Raw genomic sequence first — 20848 nt, 5'->3', positions numbered from 1 at the left:
AAATAGATCCTTTAAATACCTCTTAAGTAAAGCTACACTTATAGGTCGACTTACCAAATGGATGATGATTCTTTCCAAATTTTAAATTCTATGTGTTGAACGTAAAGCTATTCAAGGACAAGCAATTGTTGATCAATTGGCTGAATTCTGAATTACAGAAAATGCTCCAATGCAGATTGACTTTATAGATGCCTCTATTTTGTATGTACTGAGAGAACATGGAAGATGTTCTTTGATGGCTTATACACTCAAAATGGATCTAGTGAACAAGTTTTTTTAGTTACACCTCACAGCTACACAATCCCAAAGTCTTACAAACTATTGTTTCCATGCACTAACAACATAGCTAATTATGAGGCTTTGACTAATGGGATTAAAATATTTGTTGAATGAAGAATCAAAAAATTGCATATCTATGGGGACTCCCAACTTGTCATTAATCAAGTCAGCAATGACTACCAAACTAAGGATGACAAGTTAGTACCTTATAAGAAGCTAGTTGATGCCCTAAGGAATTATTTCACATTTGTAACATTCCAGCAAAGGACTAAAAACAAGGGTATAGATGCTATGGCCACTTTAGCATCCATATAAGAATTGCAAGAACATGAGTCTCGCTTTGAGTTTTTGGTGGAATAATTATGATACCCAATCCATGACTCCTCTGACAACCATGTAATCTACACTATTTTTGGCTAAAAATCCTCTTGCTATTCCACCATTTTTTCCTACTGATGTGACCAAATTATCCCTAAAAATCTCACGCGCAATAAAAATTTCTAGCTCATTCGCAATGCCTCACACTATACCCTTGTCTCTAGTGACTTGTATAGGAAGGGTCTAGATGGAACACTTCTTAGGTGCCTAGAGATAGAAGACTCTAAAAAGGCACAAGGTGAGTTACAATCTGATTCATGTAACTCGTTCAATGAAGTAGAATATCAAGCTTTTGTGTTTCCAGTTGAAGGAATCCATGACTCAATCAGTAGTGATCAGTTTCATTTTCAGTCTGATGTCAGTTATTATGATCACGCTGATTCATATTTTCATAGTGAGCAAGGTGTAGAAAGTTTGTCTGATTTTTATATGCACTATGAAGATGATGATAACAGTTTTGTTTTGCCTAACGAAGTAATTGAAAGTGTTGATATGATGGGTGAAACAAATAAGGATGAGAGTTTCAGTTTGCCTCAAAAGAATGTAAATGAAAATAAGGTGTATGATAGAGGTAAAAAGTTTTGAAACTTTTTGGTGGCCTGGGGCCATCCCTTGTATATAGTTAGAGTAGTTTCCTTGTTTTCAATAAAGCCGTTCAGGAGATTTTTTGCTGTCAGGTGTGTGGTCTGCTTTTCCCAGAGATCTGGAATCTTGCCATGCCCGCAAGGGGCATGCATCCCTAGATAGGGCCACTGTTGGGACTAAAAATTGCATCCTTCAATTTTACTCACATTTCAAAAATTTTGAGAAAATCAGGCCTATAAATGCTTGTGTACCCGACTGTAACTGTAAAGCCCCAGAGGTGTTAAATGTTTCTAACACTTTTTGTTCAGCCTATCTAAGTGTTCCATGAAGTTAAAATGTCATTCCAAACTATTTGGCGAAGTCTTGTTTTGAGCAAATTTCAAATCTGCATTTTACCCTAAGTGTCAAACAGCGACAGGAGGCTATGTTTACCATTGAATATCTTGCACCCATAAATGTTTCACGACTTACCACTTTGAGAATGTCTAGTGTCCATACCCAAGAACCTATGTTTTAGATTTTGCATCGTTTCGAGACCGTTTGACTAGGTTTTGAATCCCTCAAAGTTGGTCATTTAAATTTGTCATGTTGATGCACATTGCACATAGTTCTGGGAAGCCCTATTTGACGAGTAATAACTTTTGACCAGTTGATCCAAATGTTGAAATTCCTATTGCATTGCATTGTAGGCATCAGAGACTTGTTATATTTCAAGTTTCATATCATGACGAATCCGTTTGATTAGTTTTCAAGCGTGATTCCAAATGGAATTTTTGATTTTTTGCTGGTGTCAATATTTGCAGATTGATTAGCAGGCATGTTCGTGGCATCATAAATCCTAACCCGTGATTGGTCAAGTCAAATGGTTTGTTCCCCTATACTATCCACTAAAAATACTTCGAGTGTGTCAATTTGCAAGTCATGAAGAATCCATATGCACACTTTTCCAGGTCAATTCTGTTTGCCAAAATCATTTTTCAGTCAATGTTCCTAGTTACAAAATTCTGAGTAGTCTACTTTGAATGTTCGCCATTTGTGCCCAGTTATTCATCATGAACCCAAATAGCATATTCATATTCACCTCATGACATAGAATCAATGTCCTAGTTTTTGTTTCCCCATGTGCTCATTTGCCTAGTTTTTCGAGCCAAATCCAAACCCAGTTTATGGTATTCTGACATGTTTTGGTGCAGGTAATTTTGAAGGGGTGACTTTGATGGTCGATATCTTTTGATCCTAATGTCATCATGCAACGAGTTTTTGCATGCCTGTTGAAAATGTTAGAGAGAATAGAGATCCTGAGTTTCGAAGCTTGGTCAAGTGTTTATGTCAATTTTTAAGGCCAGTCAACAGACCTCCTGGTGCAAATTTGACAAGTTGGAAAAAGTTGATAAAGTGAGTTTTATTTGATTAATCAGTGATCGAACTTATTTCAAATCAGTTTGAGATGTTCAGTTGGTCAGTCTGGAGTATCAGTTGCCCGAAAATGAAAAAAAAATTTAGCCGAACCCACTTTGGGGCCGACTAAATTCATCAGAGTTGGGACAACCATTAAGGATTCGGTTGTTGATATGGTGAGTAAGTTGAATGCTTCTGAAATGGAAAACATGGGGTTGAGAATTGAAATTGATAACAAGTGGCAAAGGTGATGAGGATGCCTTTTTGAGAATGAGTCCTCGGAGGTACTGTTTTCTCTCTGCTTGGCCGAACAAGATAGAACTCAGTTAAAAGAGATGATGTTTACAAATTCTCACTGGTTTTCATTTGAAGAGGAGTCCAAGGGAACAACAATAGCAATTCTAGTTTCCTCACCTGTAAGGATGGATGATAATCCAATAAAACATCATTGATACTTCAACTCTCAATGATTTTTAATAAACAACTGCCTTTGATGCCAATATATGTAGTGATCAGCATGGACTACAAATTCATAATAAGAGCAGCTACCATATTAATAGCTAAAGAGCTCAAAGCCAAGTTTGAGGGGCCATGCAAGGTTGTCAAGGGTGTTCTTGGTGCTAATTGAAAAAGAGAGTGGTTTCTGATCATGCTGCTATTTGGTTATAGGAGAATATGGATGGACTGCCAACATGGAGATTAAAGAGGAATAGAGCTTCATGAATAGATTGAAGAAAGTTGTAGCAAGAATAAGCTGAAGCCACTGCAAACCAATTGCCCCATGCTAGTCAAAGAATCAAAACATGTCAAGTTGCAAATAAAGAACAATCCAAGCTGCCAAGGAAATAAAAAAGAAGAGAAGGCAACATTAGAAGAGTAAGCTGACTCGAGGCAAAAAATAGAGCTCTGCTCATGCAAAAAAGATAAAGAAACATTGAGAAAAATGACTGGAGCAGAGGTGGTAGCAAGCAAATGAAATCGCCCAAGCTGGAGATTGCGAGTTCCATGCTAAGAAGCAGAGCAGGCAGGGCATCAAGGTTTTGAAGCCGTGAGCAAGAAGGTAGGATCCCATGCTAAAAAATGCATCTAATGCCTAGCAAATGATGAAGATGCCTAGTCAAACTCGCAGACAAAGTAGCAGTCGATGTGAGCAGGGGCGTCCACTAGCAAGAAACCAGTCTCAAAAAAGACTGCAGTTCAAAGAACATATGTAGTCAAAAGAAACAAGAGTCCACGTAGACAATATGTGGAGGAGCCCGTGGTTGTTTGGAAGTCTGAAGCAATTAAGAGGAACTCACGTCTTGAGAAATAAGCATCCACGCCTGGCAAAAGGAAGATAAAATCCATAGTCAAAGTCATAGGTAAATGGAGGAGTGATGGCATTGGATTAATCCCATATTGCTCAGGGAATGGATATTATTTGTCCTTAAATAATAGAACAATCATTATGACTTGTATCTTATGAGAAAGGCTTTTGGAAAAGCCACAGCCTTATGTGGGGCCCGTGGGGTCAAAATGATAAATTTTGGCGGTCAACGCAAGTAAGATTAGCGTAAGGTTGGGAAGATGGAGTTAGGAGGTTCACGATCTTACGCTGAGGTAAGAGCAGAAATGACAATGAAAAGGAATTCTGATGTTACGCTTGCGTATGAGCAGAGGTCAAAAGTGAAAGGACACCCGATAATTCCCTCATGTAAGAGTGTAAACCAAAATTTGGAGACCTCCGGTGATACATGACTGCATAGCAGCGTAAAAGAAATTGGCGCTCGTAAGAGCATGGAACAAATTTTAAAGCTTCCTGGGGTTACGCTTGTGCCCGTAAGAACGTAAAGCCTGTGTCAGCGTAAAGCAAGTGGCTAAGCAGATGCACGTAAAGGAAAAAATTAAAGCCTCTGATGCTACGTGAAGTAAAATTAAAGGATTGATTAATTGATATTAATTAATTAATTAATTAATCTTCTATATAGTGCATAGCCAGTCAAACTTCGACAAGTGGTGAGGGCAGAAAGAGAAATGATTTTAAAAGTAAAGTCCAAATATTCAATGGATAGATCATTAAAATGAAGGATTTGAAATAAATTTAAAGTTTATATAGTTCAACTATATAAATCTTTTAAATTTTTGAATTTTAATGCTCTGGTTCAATCCAAAAGCCTGAAATTCAAATGGCCATATCAGGGGCATTTTTTATTAGAAACAAGCAGTGCAGCATACCGTTGGAACCGAGAGGAAGTAAATTTTCCGAATTTGGGATCAGATTATGCACAGGTCTTTGCGGGTTCAGTCTATAAGTGGATTTTCAATTTTTAAAGGAATTCTCAGTGTAATTACTGGTTTTCATCATGAAGCATCAAAGTTGGTTCCAAAGTAGTTTGAAAGGCTTGGTAAAGTTTAAATGTGAAGAAAATCAGTTTCTTGGCTTTTAGAAGTCAAATTTTAAACTGATTTTCATTTTACCATGAGTAAAATCAAGAATCAAATCAATTATTTCTTTTAATCATAGTTTCAGATATTTGATGCTTTTAGAGCCATAATTGAAAAGGATTTGATTCAACATTTGAGGGAAAAGATCTGAAAGTTGTTTTGAACCTGTTGAGAAGGTTTTTCCAAGTTGACAGATGTCAGTTGCAGATTTAGATCCAGGAATTAACTTCTCCTATATCATTCTTTCTTTCTTTCATTGCAAGGGTTCTAGGTCTTTTGGAGAAAATTGGCACATTACTATAATACCAAGGTTTTTGGATCCAGTTCTGGATGCATTCCCAATACTGAGACACCATATTCTTCAGCAAATTCTTCTTGTATGAATAGTTATAGGAAGATTAATACAGATAGTTCAGATCTATTAGGTTGTTTCATGTCTTTCATTTCATGCATATGATTGTATAATTTCAAGGAAATAATACAAAGAGCAGTAGATGATTGAGTTTCAGTTGAATCTTGTCTCCTTTATCAACTAATTTGCAATGTTTTACAGTCTTTGACTTAGAGCTTAGGTTGTGATTGCAGTCCCTTAAGGTTGTATGTTATTCATTGTTGCTTATGGCCCAAGAGGTTGTGTAAATGCTTCAGGGAATCAACAGGGTTGTAGGTTTACTGATGGGGATATCATGTAAGAATGGGATTTAATTTGAGCATTGATGTCGATTTACAAGTCAAATAGATAGATCAGATATCTGAAGATGCATATATGTCTCAGATATTCATATGTATGTTTGTGATTGATGGGACTGCCCAATGGTTAAGGCACTGATCAATTACGAGATCATTAGGTCTTATTATTGCATACCTGAGGTTTTGTTGAAATTCAACATTATTAATCAAATGTTATTTCCATTTTATGTTGAAGGACTTAAAAGTTTAATCCTCACTCAGCTTGTGAATATTCTAGATCTGCATTTAGCTACCGCATATCTGCGTCATTTCATGAGCCTTTAGGAGATATAAGGGGTTTCAACCTGCTTAATAGATTTAGGGATATGTTTTGCATTGGTACGGTATCAATTGAATCTTAGGTCCACCTGCCTAGGTTTAGCAGAGCCTGAAGTAGAAGAAGGGTCATACCTTATAGTTGGCCCTATGTCTGAAATGATATGTTGATAATGGGAGTTAGCTGCCCCTAGATATGTCATGTTCTCATGGGGATAATTGAAAACCCTCCAGTGTTTTCAAACACCAACATATTGCTATGGTATTTTATCCTCTACTATCACTGATAATGGAGGGCAATTAAAAATAAGGATCTCAAGCAACAATGCAAGAAATTCAAGATTAAATAGCATTGGTCCTCTATATACTACCCTTAAGGGAATGGCCAAGTTGAGATTTTAAAAAAAACACTATTAAAAATCCTACGTTGAACCGTTCACAAATTAGGTAGGGATTGGCATCTACAAATCATTTCACCACTATGGGCTTACAAGACTACTATACACACTCCTATAAGGGCTACACATTTTTCACTAGTCTATGGTTTTGAACTTGTCCTCCCACTATAGGTCAAGATTCCCTCTTTATGAGTCTCTCTACATGGTTTAATTATTGATGAGGACCATAGAACTATCATGATCCATGAACTAGAAACTCTAGATGAGTGTTGCAAGGCCATTTTTTATCACATGAGGGCCTATCAAAAAAGGATGTCCACTAAGTATAACAAAAATTCAATCCTTTTGAGTTCCAAGTGGGTAAAATTGTTCTTCAAGAAAATCCTAAGAACCAATAGAATAGGTAACATAAAAGAAAATTTCAGCCTAATTGGTTATGTCATTACATCGTCACAACAACATTCAGTCTGGTGCTTATGAACTTTCTACTCTTGAAGGAGAATAGTTCCATGAGCCTATCAATATCCTACATCTAAAAAAATTCTATGCTTAAGGCTCTCATGGCTCAGTTGTTTATACATATCTTATGATCCTGAAAAAATCCAAAAAAAATCATATATGGTGCTAAAATAATCCTAAAAATAGAAAATTTCCTAAAAGATTACCATCTTAGAAAAAACCTAGCAATAGGCATTTTGATGCATCATCAAAAAATATATAAAAATATATAAAATTACAAAAAGTCCTGAAAAAAATTCCAAGTGGTGAAAACCTAGAAATAGGCATTACTTGATACCCTCATACCTATGTCTATCATTCTCACTTCATGCTCATTCAGTTTATAGTACCATTCCTAACTCGGAATCAACTCTTTTCCTTGTCTAGGGGGCATGGTTGCTTAGCTTATCAGGGTCTTCTTATGCCTTAAGGGTTTCTCTAGCAACTTGTCTAAAATAATATTTCTCAACACTTTACCCCTTGACATCAAGTGTTTCTCAAAACTTCATGGATATCTTACTTATAGACTAGGATGCCACGATATTTCTCACTCTTAGATGTGATTCTTAAAGATATGGCCATGTGACTTACACATACACACACACACACATAAGCTTAAACTTGTTGAGACATGTTGAACTTTATCTTCTTTGTGTGTTGTCTATTATGATTTCTTTGTTGAATGTTCCCTCCCTAATAGTCTTTCGAGGATGTCATAGACTAGAAGGTTGGGGGCATGGGGCATCACTAGTACATTTGGGCTCATTTTTTGACCTAGGTTGGTCAAAATTTGAACCAACCAATTAGTCAAAAAAAATTGCGTCAAAATTTTGAACAACATACTGGTTGGTCAAAATTTTGACCAATCCATTGGTCAAAAACTTTCCAAATCCCTTGGTGCAATTTCCACCAGGCATTGGTCAAAATTTTGACCAATGCTTGGTCAAGTATTGGTTGAAATTTGGTTGAAAACCACTAGGAGTTGGTTGAAATTTTGACCAAGGCCTGGTGGAAAACACCCAGGTGTTGCTCAAAATTTTGACCAATGATGGTGGAAAACACCTAGGCGTTGATCAAAATTTTGTCCAATGCTGGCAGAAAACTACCAAGCATTGGTCAAAATTTTGACCAACACCCGGGTGTAAATTTTTTTCAGGCATTCTATAAAATAGTTCACATGCCTTGCATATGATTTGACATTTTGCATGCATCTTGCACTCTCTCATCCGGCTGATGATGGATTATAGAGAGTGATCTGAAACGATGATGCTAAAAACACACACACAATCAAATCCAAAATGAACTTGCATTATAAATGGATTGTGGAAATCTAATATATATATGTTTAAGTTGTGATTGTGCTGGTAGACATGCATGCAAAATTAACATTATCAGATTTCCACAATCCATTTGTAATGCAAGTTCATTTTGGATTTGATTGTGTGTTTTTTTTAGCATCATCATTCCATATCACTCTCTATAATCCATCATCAGCCAAATGAGAGAGTGCAGGATGCATGGCGCAAAATGTCAAATCATATGCAAGGCATGTGAACTATTTTATAGAATGCCTAAAAAACACCAACAATAACTAATCAAACTATCTTAAACAATGACAGTAACTAATATGCTTCTTCATTAATATGCTCAATACAATAAGTGAACTCGACAACTATGCACAACAAGTTATATGCTAAAAGGAAATCATTTAGGAGATACAGAATATGGGGAGAGTAGGAAAATCCCTATTTGACACTTGCTCTAGAGTATGAAGTTGCATAGATTGAAGTATTTGGGCAAATGTTTTTTCAGAACCACATTTATAGAGGTTGGAAATTGATTCATTGGAGTCCCTTATCTAGCATAGCTTTGGCTAAGGCTAAGTTGGAGTATCCAAAGGGACGCATATCAAGAAGTGTTTATGCTATTTTCAAGGTGGTTAATGTAGTAAATATAGCTACTAATTTGCTCAAAGGACTTCTACCTAGTTTGGGTTTGGCTATCTAGACTACAACCCCATGGACAATTCTTAGAAATGCTATTATTGTAGTCAATGGTCAACTTCTTTAAGAAATGGTCTAGGTAAGAACAAAATCATCTGTAGATACTACTACAAAAGGTGTTAAAAACCTTTTTTTGAAAGCAACCAACATATTGTTGTTGCAGTAGATTTAGTCAGTACTCTACAATTGAAGTAGGGGATTCAGCTTGATGTATTTGAATATTTTGTAGTTTAGGTCTTGAAAATTACAATTATATCCATCCCTTAGAAAATAGGGAATACCTTATTGTTGTGGGTGGAGATTACATAATGACAGAATCTAGAATAAGGCTGGTTCATATTGCTCTAGGCCATAGCCAAGAAGATTTTTTGACTAGCATGAAATATAAGCTTCCAGTACTATCTCCTATAGATGATAATGGCAATTTTACTAAAGAAACTAAGCAGTTTACTGGTTTGGATGTCTTGGGTGATGGAAATGTGGCAATTTTCAAGAGCTTAGATGAACACTTCACTGATAATATCATCCATAAAACCCTTGTCTTTGCATGGCCATCTTGGATTTACCAAGCGATAAATTGTGAGCTTCTCATTTGGGAGGTCTTAAATTCAAGTCTACTTGAGCTTAATACATAATCTCAACAAATCTCAACAAGCAACAATAGCATCATACTCAAAGAGTCCTCTTATGTTCTTGTATTGAATGAATTGGACCTTGTATGCTTGTAATTAAGTTGTTTTCACTATCCGAAACCATGAAGAGAAATGTAGGTGTGGAGATTAAGGACTCACCATTGTTTTGAGATAGTCCCAGTCATCAACTAAGGGCTGCCCAGGAAATCTCACAGTATTCAGCACCAAAGGACCCATTTTAGAGCCAAATAAAAGCTTTCCAATAAGCTTCACACTCTTGTCAAGATGCATGTGATGTTTCATCACGTCAATCAAATTCTTTTGTGCTTCTAATTTATCGGTGGAATTCTCCATAGATCTTTTATATTGACCAAAGGAATCCATTCCCTCATTAGCTTTAAGTCAAAAATATACATTCATTTGTCTAAAAGAATGTAATAAATTGATTACAATAGATGATTCATGTAATATGTTTCATGGCAAATACAAGGAAGTCAAGTCTGAATCTATGTTAAATTATTGTTGGAGCTTATCTGATATAGTTTTAAAGCCTAAAAACATATTTATTAGTCTAGATCAAGTGAAAAATAAAAATGATAATTCATCAAATCACTTTCCCATACAAATAGAGACATGATTACCACCTTTTTCCATAGGTAAAGAAGGTCTACATCCCACTAGTTTATAGCCCTTGCTTTCTTTTCATCAAAAACTTCTTCAATCCCATTATCAAAGGTGAAAGTAGCATTAGCATTTTCAAGGGCACTTCCCATGTATAGAAACAAATGCTTTCTGCTGATAGGGATGTCACCGTACTGCATTACGTGGGTTCCAGTCCTGTATGTGTTATGATCTGATGTCCTCATTTTAACTTGTTAATGATTTTTTGTATCAATATATGCAATTTAAAAATATCAAGCACCTTCTACTTCCACTTTATTAGAAATAGGATCAAATGGAGTTGGTTTTCTAGTATATTTACTAAGTTCAATAAAAACCCTAACTATTAATGGTAGTACTAGCACCATAACCCATTATAAAATCTAGAAAGTGAAAATTAGCACTTACACATGAATGTGATAAATAGAAAAAGAAACATAAATATTAAACCCCATGAAGTAAGTGCGACATGTCTTAAAGCCATAAGGAAAGTGCAGTCTAACTAGTGTTTTGTTTGTTCAAACTCCAAATTAAATGTCCTAAGTAGATTCATTGAATCAATCCCCCGATTAATACTTGAGAAACAAATTTCTATAGCATTTAACATAAATTAGGGCCATGAAAAGTTATCACTTATATTATCTCCAAATTGTGCATCTCACTGCCATTCACATTAAATTAGTAAAGAGTTGTGTGCTCAAGATTGCCCATATAATGAATTTTATTTGACTGATTGTTGTTATTTGAAAGAGAAAATATTAACTTGTCTTCCATCCATGCAACACTGTACAAATCTCCAAGGCATGTGAAATACTCTTGAGGGGGTGAGGGGGACATTCCGGGACAATAAGTTCCCCAGCTATTTTCTTCTACACTGGCAGTTGTTGTAGAGTAGATATTCAGACCTTTTGGTAGAAGACCTTCAAAAATGCTTCCGCTTTTACATGCCTCGATATAAATGAGCTAATGATGCAAACACTTAAATCAATGAGCCATGAAAGAAAGAAAACTAAACATGGACTTAAAGTGCATTGCTAATTCTTCAAAAATGAGGAAAAAAGAATAGTCCTACATTTCTTAAGTGGTTGTATTTCCTCACCATTTCTTTAAATGTGCCAGAAGCATGATTTTTCTTTACGACTTCAATGAAGTCATTTGCAAAAAGATAAGGAAGGGTGGGCATGCCTACAATCACAACCAACATCATCATCACCTCTCTGTATCATAGCTACATAAGTCATACTGATTTCTTCTAACACATGATCAGAAAAACACTAGAATTGTATTTGCTACATATGATGGAGACTTCAAGTGGAAAACGTTAGAGATTTCCAATAAAAAGCTATAGTTGTAGAAATAAAATGATAAATGAATGAATGAATGAAGATTTTTAATGACATCCATGAGACTAATCAGTCTAATGGACCACGAATCAAAGCCTAAATGATTACACATATTAAGTTGACAAAGGATGTGACATGGAATGGCTTAAGAAAAATTCCATTCTTTTATGACTAACATGTTGCAAATATCTGAAAATGCATATTAAAGAAGACATTAGTGAATTGGGAGGAATATGCATAGTTTTCCCTATCTAAGATGGTTGAAAATGCATCTTGTTCTGCAAAAGACAATAAATGAATGATCGACCATATTAAGCCTACTAAATAAGTGACATGGAATGACTTAAGCACGATTCCATTCTTGCATGAGTTTTAAGCTATTCCAAATGACTGCAAAAGCATATGGAGGAACATATTAGAGTGTTGTCAAGAATATGCATAGATTCTTTTAGGGTAGGATTACTATTTTTCTAGAAACAAGCCAAATAAATCTGATCAGTCCAGTAGAGAATCTGTAGAAAGAGAGGTTAAAATTCACTATTGTGACAATTTCAGAAACAATGGGATATGTCTCTATCATAAATGGGACAATGTCAATCGAAAATTCTTTAAATAACAATCCAATTTAGTATATGGAGGGTTATACAACCTAGAGTAGTCAAGAAATCTATTCTGAAAAATAATGCAAAAATGTTCAGCTTTTAGATTCTCTTTAGTTTGAGTATTCATTGGCAATTTGGAAATTCCACTAGAGATAATTAAAGACAATAATTAGAATTTTAAACAAATATAGTTACTCACCAAGTACTCCAAGTCCTCCATGATCAGAGTAATAGATGAAAATGTGGTCATTGGGGCCACTATCCACCACTTTACCAAGGAGGAGATCTTTCATGCACTCCAATGCCCACTCTCTAGAAAGGGTCCCAAAGAACTTGACAAGGGTCTGAAAAGTTTTGGAATCAATAAGGGAATTGATAGTTTCTATTCAATTTCAAGAGCATAGGATGTTTCATAGACCTATGGCTCAATAGCATGGGTGTTGACAATGACATGTTTGATATCAGGCAACTCTGTATAGTGTTGTAACCTAACTTACAATATTAGTGATGCATAAATATTTCCTAAGAAACCATTTGACATAAGGAAAAATGGAGTAAACCTAAAAAATATTTCCACAAAAATTCATATAGACAATATTTCATACAAAATATTCAATCTATATTAAAGTTCAAGTGTACTCTTAATGAATCACCTACCTGAAGTGCGCGCATATATAAACTAGCTTTCTCACACAACTATGATATACAAGGATGGTCAGAGTGACTAAAAATTCCATTTGCCAAGATAGCATCAACAACATTAGGGAAAATGATCAAATTAATCTCAAGAACCTGCAAGGAAAATAAAATTATAAAAGACAAACCACAGTAATTTCTACAATCAACAATGTATAAATAGTTACATTTGCACTCTTTCTAGACTTTGCACATTAGTGTACTTTTAAACTAGGTTTAAAAGCTAGTTGATTCATGATCATATTAACAACTTGCCTTAGTTTGAATATGTGCATGTTCTAGCAAATTAGGCTTCAAAACGTCCAACAAAAATGATGTTGCTTCATGGATCATATTACGTTGCATATAGATTTAAATTGGAAACAAAAGTATAGTAAGTTACAAAGAAGTTTCCTTATGGTCTCCGCAGTCTACTAAACCTTTTAAACATTTTTGATTCATCTTGTAAGATACTATCACCCTAGCTAACACCTTTCAAGGCTAACACTAAATGAAACACTCCATTGCATTTTCTCAAGCTATGTGTTCTTTTCAATAGTAGACAGCAAGAATGGTATATCAAACATTCAGATACTAGAATTATTGGAGAATGGTATTTATCTAATAGACAACTAGCTATGAAGAAACTAAACCATTTTTATTGATGCAAGTACATCGAGGAGTTTATAATCTAGATAATATCAATAGCCTCTTTCTTATTCCTGATATTGGTAAATGAAAATTCCTCGATTGGGGTACTAGTTAGCAAAACATCATAATCTTGTAAATACTTAAAATTAAATATTATCAAGCTTGTAATAAAGCAAGGAGTGACATTGCTTGCCATTTGGTGTGACATTCCTCCTTGCAATCAAATAAATTTTGTATCTCATTTTAGTTCTCTATGCCTTGCAAGGCATGCTATAGTGAGCACATGCAATTGTCAATGTTGGGATGTCAGCACGTTATAGGAAAGTGGAGGCACGTTATAGATTTCCAACCATTCTTTGACAAGTTTCAATTATTTTTCAATTACAAACATCATAGATGTTACAAGAGAAACTTACCAATGATATATGCCTAAGTCACAATCCATATTTATAGGCATAATAAAAGAAACCTTTGGGAATACCACAGACCTACAGATTTTCCACCCCTCTTCATAAGAATTCCACCAACTAGAGTTGCCCAATAGTCTCCAACAGTTGACCAAACAATGGTCTAAATGAATGGGGAAATTTTGTTGGTATTTGATTAAAATAAAGGCCAAATAACCACATGTGAAAATCTACATTTACTATGTGGTACAATCCATCATAATCTTATCGAAAGGCTACACCTTTTTGTGAAACACATCAATTTCAAGTAAGACACCAGTAGTCTTCCAAGCTTGACCTGCTAAAGTCATCTCTGGAAGGATGAGTTTCTATAAAACCACCTATGGTCTTTAAAGATGTATTATGGAATGGATTGGTATTATGTTATCAGGAAGTACACAATGCAAATTTCCTAAGGCTTGGCCAGGTCCTCTACATGATTCTTCTACTCAGGCCACCCATGCAATAAGATTGGACTTGTTTATTAAGCCCATACAACATACTATCGACAAACCCAAAAAAAGATCACACAAAATGACAAAGGTAGGGATGAATTACCATCAATAGATTCTCTCCTTAGCATTTTCAATCTTAGATCATAAGCCCTTCTCTTACATCTTTTTGTTGATGATCAGCTTTCTATAAAGGAGTTTCTTCATTTTTGCACTTCCCATTGTTATGTCACTTCCACATTTTTGTCCAGAGCTATAAAGACCCCAAAAAATAGCTCAATATCACAAATCTATTATAGAGTAAACACCCAATTAGTTAATCTAAGCATTGATGCATGATATATGATATCATTTCATCAAGTCCAAAGTTTCTCCGAACATTCAAAAATGGTGGAATTTCAAAAATTAAAACATAAACTGATCATAATCTATCTCTCTAAAGATTCAAAAACAATTGAATTGAAGAAATTGAAATATGCAACATCATTATTGTCGATACTTACCAAATTTTTGGCCCTTGGAAGGTTTCCTCTTTTAGCAAGATTCACAATAAGCTCAAAGTTGTTGAGGTAGAGAAATGCAACACATACATTAGTTAATATATGGAGAGCATTAAATGGAAGGAAAACTTCAGTCAAAATACCATTTATCAAAAAACCATCTATCTGCTAACAAAAGGCACAATTGTAGCTTCACTTGGTTTCAAGAATACTATAATATTCTCTACTTAACAAGGTCAACCACATGAAGGTGGAAACTCATCTGGCCTCACCCCCCTTCCCCTAACATCAATCTATATCCCCCTTTAACATCTAATTACATACTTCATTCATTTCATTCATCCATTTATGAACTATAACATTCAATCAATACAATCACATAACATTCATTAAAATGATATAAAATTCATTAATACGCAATAGTGATCAAGACTTTATATTATATTATCAAAAGATTTTACAAAAGTTTTGTTCTGTTCAACTGCAGGGACCAGGGGAAAAAGAAGAGGGCAAAGAAAACCCCCAGTATAGCCCAGGACCGGAGTCTTGTATACATTACAGATGCCCTTTATAAGGGTCTTTAAGAAGGCATACCTCCTTTTATACATGGGGAGGATTTTTGATAGAAGAATCTCCAAAAATAAATACAAGGTTGGATCAAAATCCATCTCAACCAGATTCCCTTCCCAACATATTGGGGATTACAAATAATAATGACTAAGAGGGTTACAAATATCAATGTTGGAGGAAATTGGAGTGACAAAATTTTGAGGAGATCTCTGGTCTAGTTAAAGAAATGGTGGACACTAGAGGTGAATGTTGTAATCCTTGAATAACCTACAATAAAAAACAATATTACATGGCAATGAAAAGAAGGGGCATAAGGGGTTAATAGGTCTTACCCCCCTAAAACAAATATTTGACAAGTCACCTATTCTCAAAATAGGAATTTGCAAAACTATTTAGCACCTTACACTTCTAGCTTTGGTCACAAATAGAAATGTACATATACAGAGGAGAGTGTATGAATGATTCAGATCTGCATATGTATACATATACAAGTATATATACTTGTGGGAGATAGTTTGTATATATATATATATATATATGGAAATATACATTTAAACATATATATGTATATATATGTATATATATATATAGACATACATACATATATACATATATGGAAATATACATTTAAACATATATATGTATATATATGTATATGTGTATACACACACACACACACACACACACACACACACACACACACACACATTTATATTAGAGATTAATTTTCACTAGTGATTAAAAATGGCAGACAAAAGAAAAGAAGGAACAACAATTTATTATTCTCCTTAGTATTGCAGGGACGTAAAACAATGAGTTCAATATCAAGTGTTGTCAAATTAATGGACGGTCATATGCTGAATCATTTCCAATCAGCATAAATCAACATAGAAGCTATACGAAAGTATGAAGGAACAATCATACGGTTGACTTACCTCAAACAAGCTTCACCCTCAGAGCCAATTCAATAGTACGTGAACCAAAAATACAGAAGTTGTGAAATGAGAAAAATATATTAAATAGGGTTGCAAACAAGAACACAGGTGATATTTTTACTCTTCACAACGATCCCCCTTATGCCAATGGAGATTTTCATATTGGGCATGCCTTAAACAAGATATTGAAAGATTTTCTCAACAGATATATGTTGCTTGAATGGTATAAGGTGCACTATGTGCCTAGTTGGGATTGCCATGGGCTACCCATTGACCTCAAAGTTCTGCAGTCCATAGACCAAGAGGAAAAGAAAGAGCTCATACCATTGAAACTAAGAAACAAAGCTACTTAATTTGCCAAGAAAACTGTGTCTTTATATATGTTTAAACACATATATAACATGTATGTTTATATTCAAGCAAATGCAATTGGTAGGTATAAAGCTAAATCACACAACCTTTGCCTACATTATTGATGCCTGTGCCAAAACAAGAGCTTTGGAATAATCTATGGACATGCATTAAAGTATAAAAAAAATTTGTCAGATGTTGTAGTCACAATTTCCATGGTAGACATGTTTGAAAAATGGAAGCATAGACAAGGCATGTGAATTTTTTGATATAATTCATGAACAAAGTGTGGTCATGGTATAACACTCCTAGTTTTTTATGTGTTGTTAAACTCCTTTACCAAACTCTTAGTTTGTTTTTGGGTACTTAAAATTGATAGTACAGATATAAGAATGGTAGAGATTAAGCCTTGGAAACCATGAAACATATTGGGTGAGCCAAGGATGGTGCCTTGGAGGACACACAATAAAATAGTTTAATTGCCTAATGGTATCACCTTGTTATCAAATTTGATCAATATAAAAAAATTCTATCAAGACTCAACAAACTTTATCTTAATTACTTGACATCAATGATTGAGAATTTCAAATCAGTCATAAATCAAACAAAATTGTTTCTCTGATGTTTAGATCATAATCCAAAAATCAAGTTGATGTTTTTCAAGTAAACATTTAACATCAAGCATCTATGACCTCCTCACTTCTATCAATCATTGGTATTGATTTTTTTCTAATGTCACATTCTAGAACACTTATGAAATTCATCTCTGAAGCTAATTATAGGCTATCATAACTTTGAAATACAAAGAAGTTTTTTTTTGCACAAAAGCATATTGGGACTTTCACAACATGATAACTACTTAAATAGATATATCATATTAATTTAACACCAAAAATTAAATCCAATATGATTACAAGTATCAATACAAGAAATCAAAAGTTGAGCTTACTCCTTAATCCTATGTATCCTCAAAAATCTACAGACAATAACATTAATGTAAGAGAGATACAAAGATATCATTCCTACCCTACATAGTTTAGTGATCTAACAAACACACCTTTAAATTCCCACTAATCAGTGGTTCCTAGTCCCATATGTTTGAAAATTGGAAGCATAGACAAGGAATGTGAATTTTTTGATAGAATCCATGAAAAAGGTGTGGTCATGGCATGCCATGATTGTCAAAAATGCATCAAAATAGATTTGATGAAATTATATATATGTTTAAGTTAAGATTGTCCTGGTAGACATGCATGCAGAATTAACAATCCCATGGATAGTTCCTAGAAACATAGTTGTTGTAGTCAATTGTTAGCTTCTTTACATAGTGGTCCAGGTAAAATGAAATAAGTTTTTCTATTTCATTGTTTGGTTTTCACAGAGTGCGCGAAGGAGCTAGAGCATGCAATTTTGTTGTTGTTGAATTTTAGCATTTGTCAAAGTAATTATCTGACTCACATATACATACCTATGTATATATATGTATGCATATATGTATATGCATACATATATACACATGGATATGTATACATATAAGCTGAGTATATTTGATACCTTTGATTATAGTAGGCTTGTTAAAGACACTTGCTATACTACTGATCTGCATATGTATACATATATAGGTATATATACTTATGGGAGATATTTTGTATATATATATAATTGATTGGGTTTCTAATCTCGACTTGCTCAACATTGTTGATTTAAGGCCTCTTCTTCCAACCTTGCACTTTCTTCTTTGCAGGTTTTTCTTAAACACAACTCTACATCATCCCCAGTTTCAAGCAATTTGGCAATACATCTATTTGCTACAAAAAACAATACCCATTTCTTGTTTTGGTTTTTGATAGGTCTTGCTCAACTCTTTCATTTGGAGAGAAGGTTTCTATCATGGTAGTAGCACATAAAACATCTCAAGATAAAACTAAAGATGAAAATGAGTAAAAGCATATGGTTGACTTACCTTTGACAAGTATCACCCTCAGAGCCAATTCAACAGCACGTGAACCAAAAATATAGAAGTTGTGGGATGAGAAACAGATATTAAATAGGATTGCAAACAAGAACACGGGGGATATTTTTACTCTTCATGATGGTCCCCCTTATACCATTGGAGATTTACATATTAGACATGCCTTGAACAAGATATTGAAAGATTTTTTCAACATATATAAGCTACTTGAAGGGTATAAGGTGCACTATGTGCCTGGTTGTTATTGCCATGGGCTACCCATTGAGCTCAAAGTTCTACAGTCCATAGACCAAGAGGCAAGGAAAGAGCTCACTATTATTACATACAGGATCTCTAATAGAAATACTAATAAAGATAATTACAATCTTATCTTTCTTGGTGCTGATGTATGGATCTTTAGATTTATTCATCAATGGCAATTGTTGACAATGTGTATTCTAAACCTGTAGGTTAAATCGATCTTAGGACAGCAATATATGTTTGTACTTGATATGTTGCATTGTCTCCAAGTTCGATGAGCATATATAATACATGGAAGAGTCATGTCCCCCCATAGGGGCATGACTCTAGGTGGCCAAAGGCCACGTAGGGTCATGACCCTATAGGGTCATGATAATATCGAAAGCTTTGTTTAGTTAATAGATAACAACACCGATATATATTGGGTGTTTAGACAAAGCAATAAGTCCAATACTTATCGAGAGTAATACAAAACATTGTATAACCATTCAATATGCATAGCAATCATCATCAGACTTTGTTTGAGATAATATATAGCCTGATTCAATATTGGATGCTTGTATAATAAGAGATAGCAACATTAGTGATTAAGAACGCAATCCCTGATCAGTATAGTAGCCAGTGTCATTTAGGCAACCCAATATGAATCAGAGGCAAACATAAAAACTTAGATACTTTTGTGTGTGTGTGTGTGTGTGTGTGTGTGTGTGTGTGTGTGTGTGTGTGTGTGTGTGTGTGTGTGTGTGTGTGTGCGCGCGCGCTTATATGCATATGTATATATATGCACAGGTACATATAATCTGATAATTACTTTGATAGATGCTAAACTTCAAAACTCACACCATTGAAACTAAGAAAGAAAGCTACTCAATTTGCCAAGAAAATTGTTGATCCTCAAAGGAAATCATTTAGGATAGGTACCATACATAGAGAGTGGTTTCAAAGCTCCTTATTAACCAACATAGCCACTAGAGGATAGGCACCATACAAGAGTGTTCTAACTCATGGGTTTGTCTTGGATGAGAGGGGTCTAAAAATGAGTAAATCACTAGGAAAAGTAATAGATCTACTTGTTGTAATTGAAGGTGGAAAGAATCAAAAGGAGGATTCCAAGTATGGAGCTGATGTCCTAAGACTTTGGGTTTCAAGTGGGGATTATTCTGGTGATGTAATGATTAGTCCACAAATTTCCAAGTAAATGTCCGATATATATATATAAAAAATTGCATGGAACATTGAGATATCTTCTTTCAAATCTTCATGACTGGAAGCTAGAAAATTATTTTATTTACAAGGATCTTCTAATGATTGATAAGTATGCACTATACCAAGTAGCTAGTGTTATCAAAAACATCAAACAGAGCTATGGGAGCTATCAGTTCTATAAGATTTCCCAAACTATTCAATGTTTTGCAAGTGTAGACTTATAAAATGTTTACTTTGATGTTGCCAAAGATCGGCTTTATGTTGGTGGTAGAAATAGCCAAACAAGGAGGGGTTGTCAAACTATTCGTGTGGCTCATCTACTTTTCATTATGTGGGCTATAGCTCCAATTCTACCTCACATGGCCAAGGATGCAATGGAATAAACATGGGATAAACTTGCAATTTTTTTTGAAGGTTTTGTTATTGAATTTCTAATGGCATTTTGCACCCTGTTATTTCTCCATATGGCACAATTTGCATGTTGCAGTCTGTGCCTAATGCTTCAAGCATATTGTTTGTGTGATAAGGACATTTGATGATTGATAGCATTATAGAACTATCTAGGCCTAAATTTGCTGTAAGTTTTAGTGTTGGAACAAATAATGTACTGCCAAGTAGTTTTGTTAACATCTCATTGTTGTCATC

General features: G+C 34.6%; 1 pseudogene; it reads right to left on the bottom strand.

The window, feature by feature from the left end:
* Nucleotides 1–9747: 9747 nt before the first annotated feature.
* Nucleotides 9748–20848, bottom strand: part of LOC149534887 (vacuolar-processing enzyme-like) — a 67756-nt pseudogene continuing 56655 nt past the window's right edge.

The sequence above is a fragment of the Cupressus sempervirens genome, chromosome 10 (assembly GCF_028749045.1).
Source record: "Cupressus sempervirens isolate cs-2001-9-10 chromosome 10, ASM2874904v1, whole genome shotgun sequence".
NCBI classification, from domain to species: domain Eukaryota; kingdom Viridiplantae; phylum Streptophyta; class Pinopsida; order Cupressales; family Cupressaceae; genus Cupressus; species Cupressus sempervirens.
Note: the sequence above shows the minus strand (reverse complement) of the source record. Positions and strands in the feature narration are given on the sequence as shown.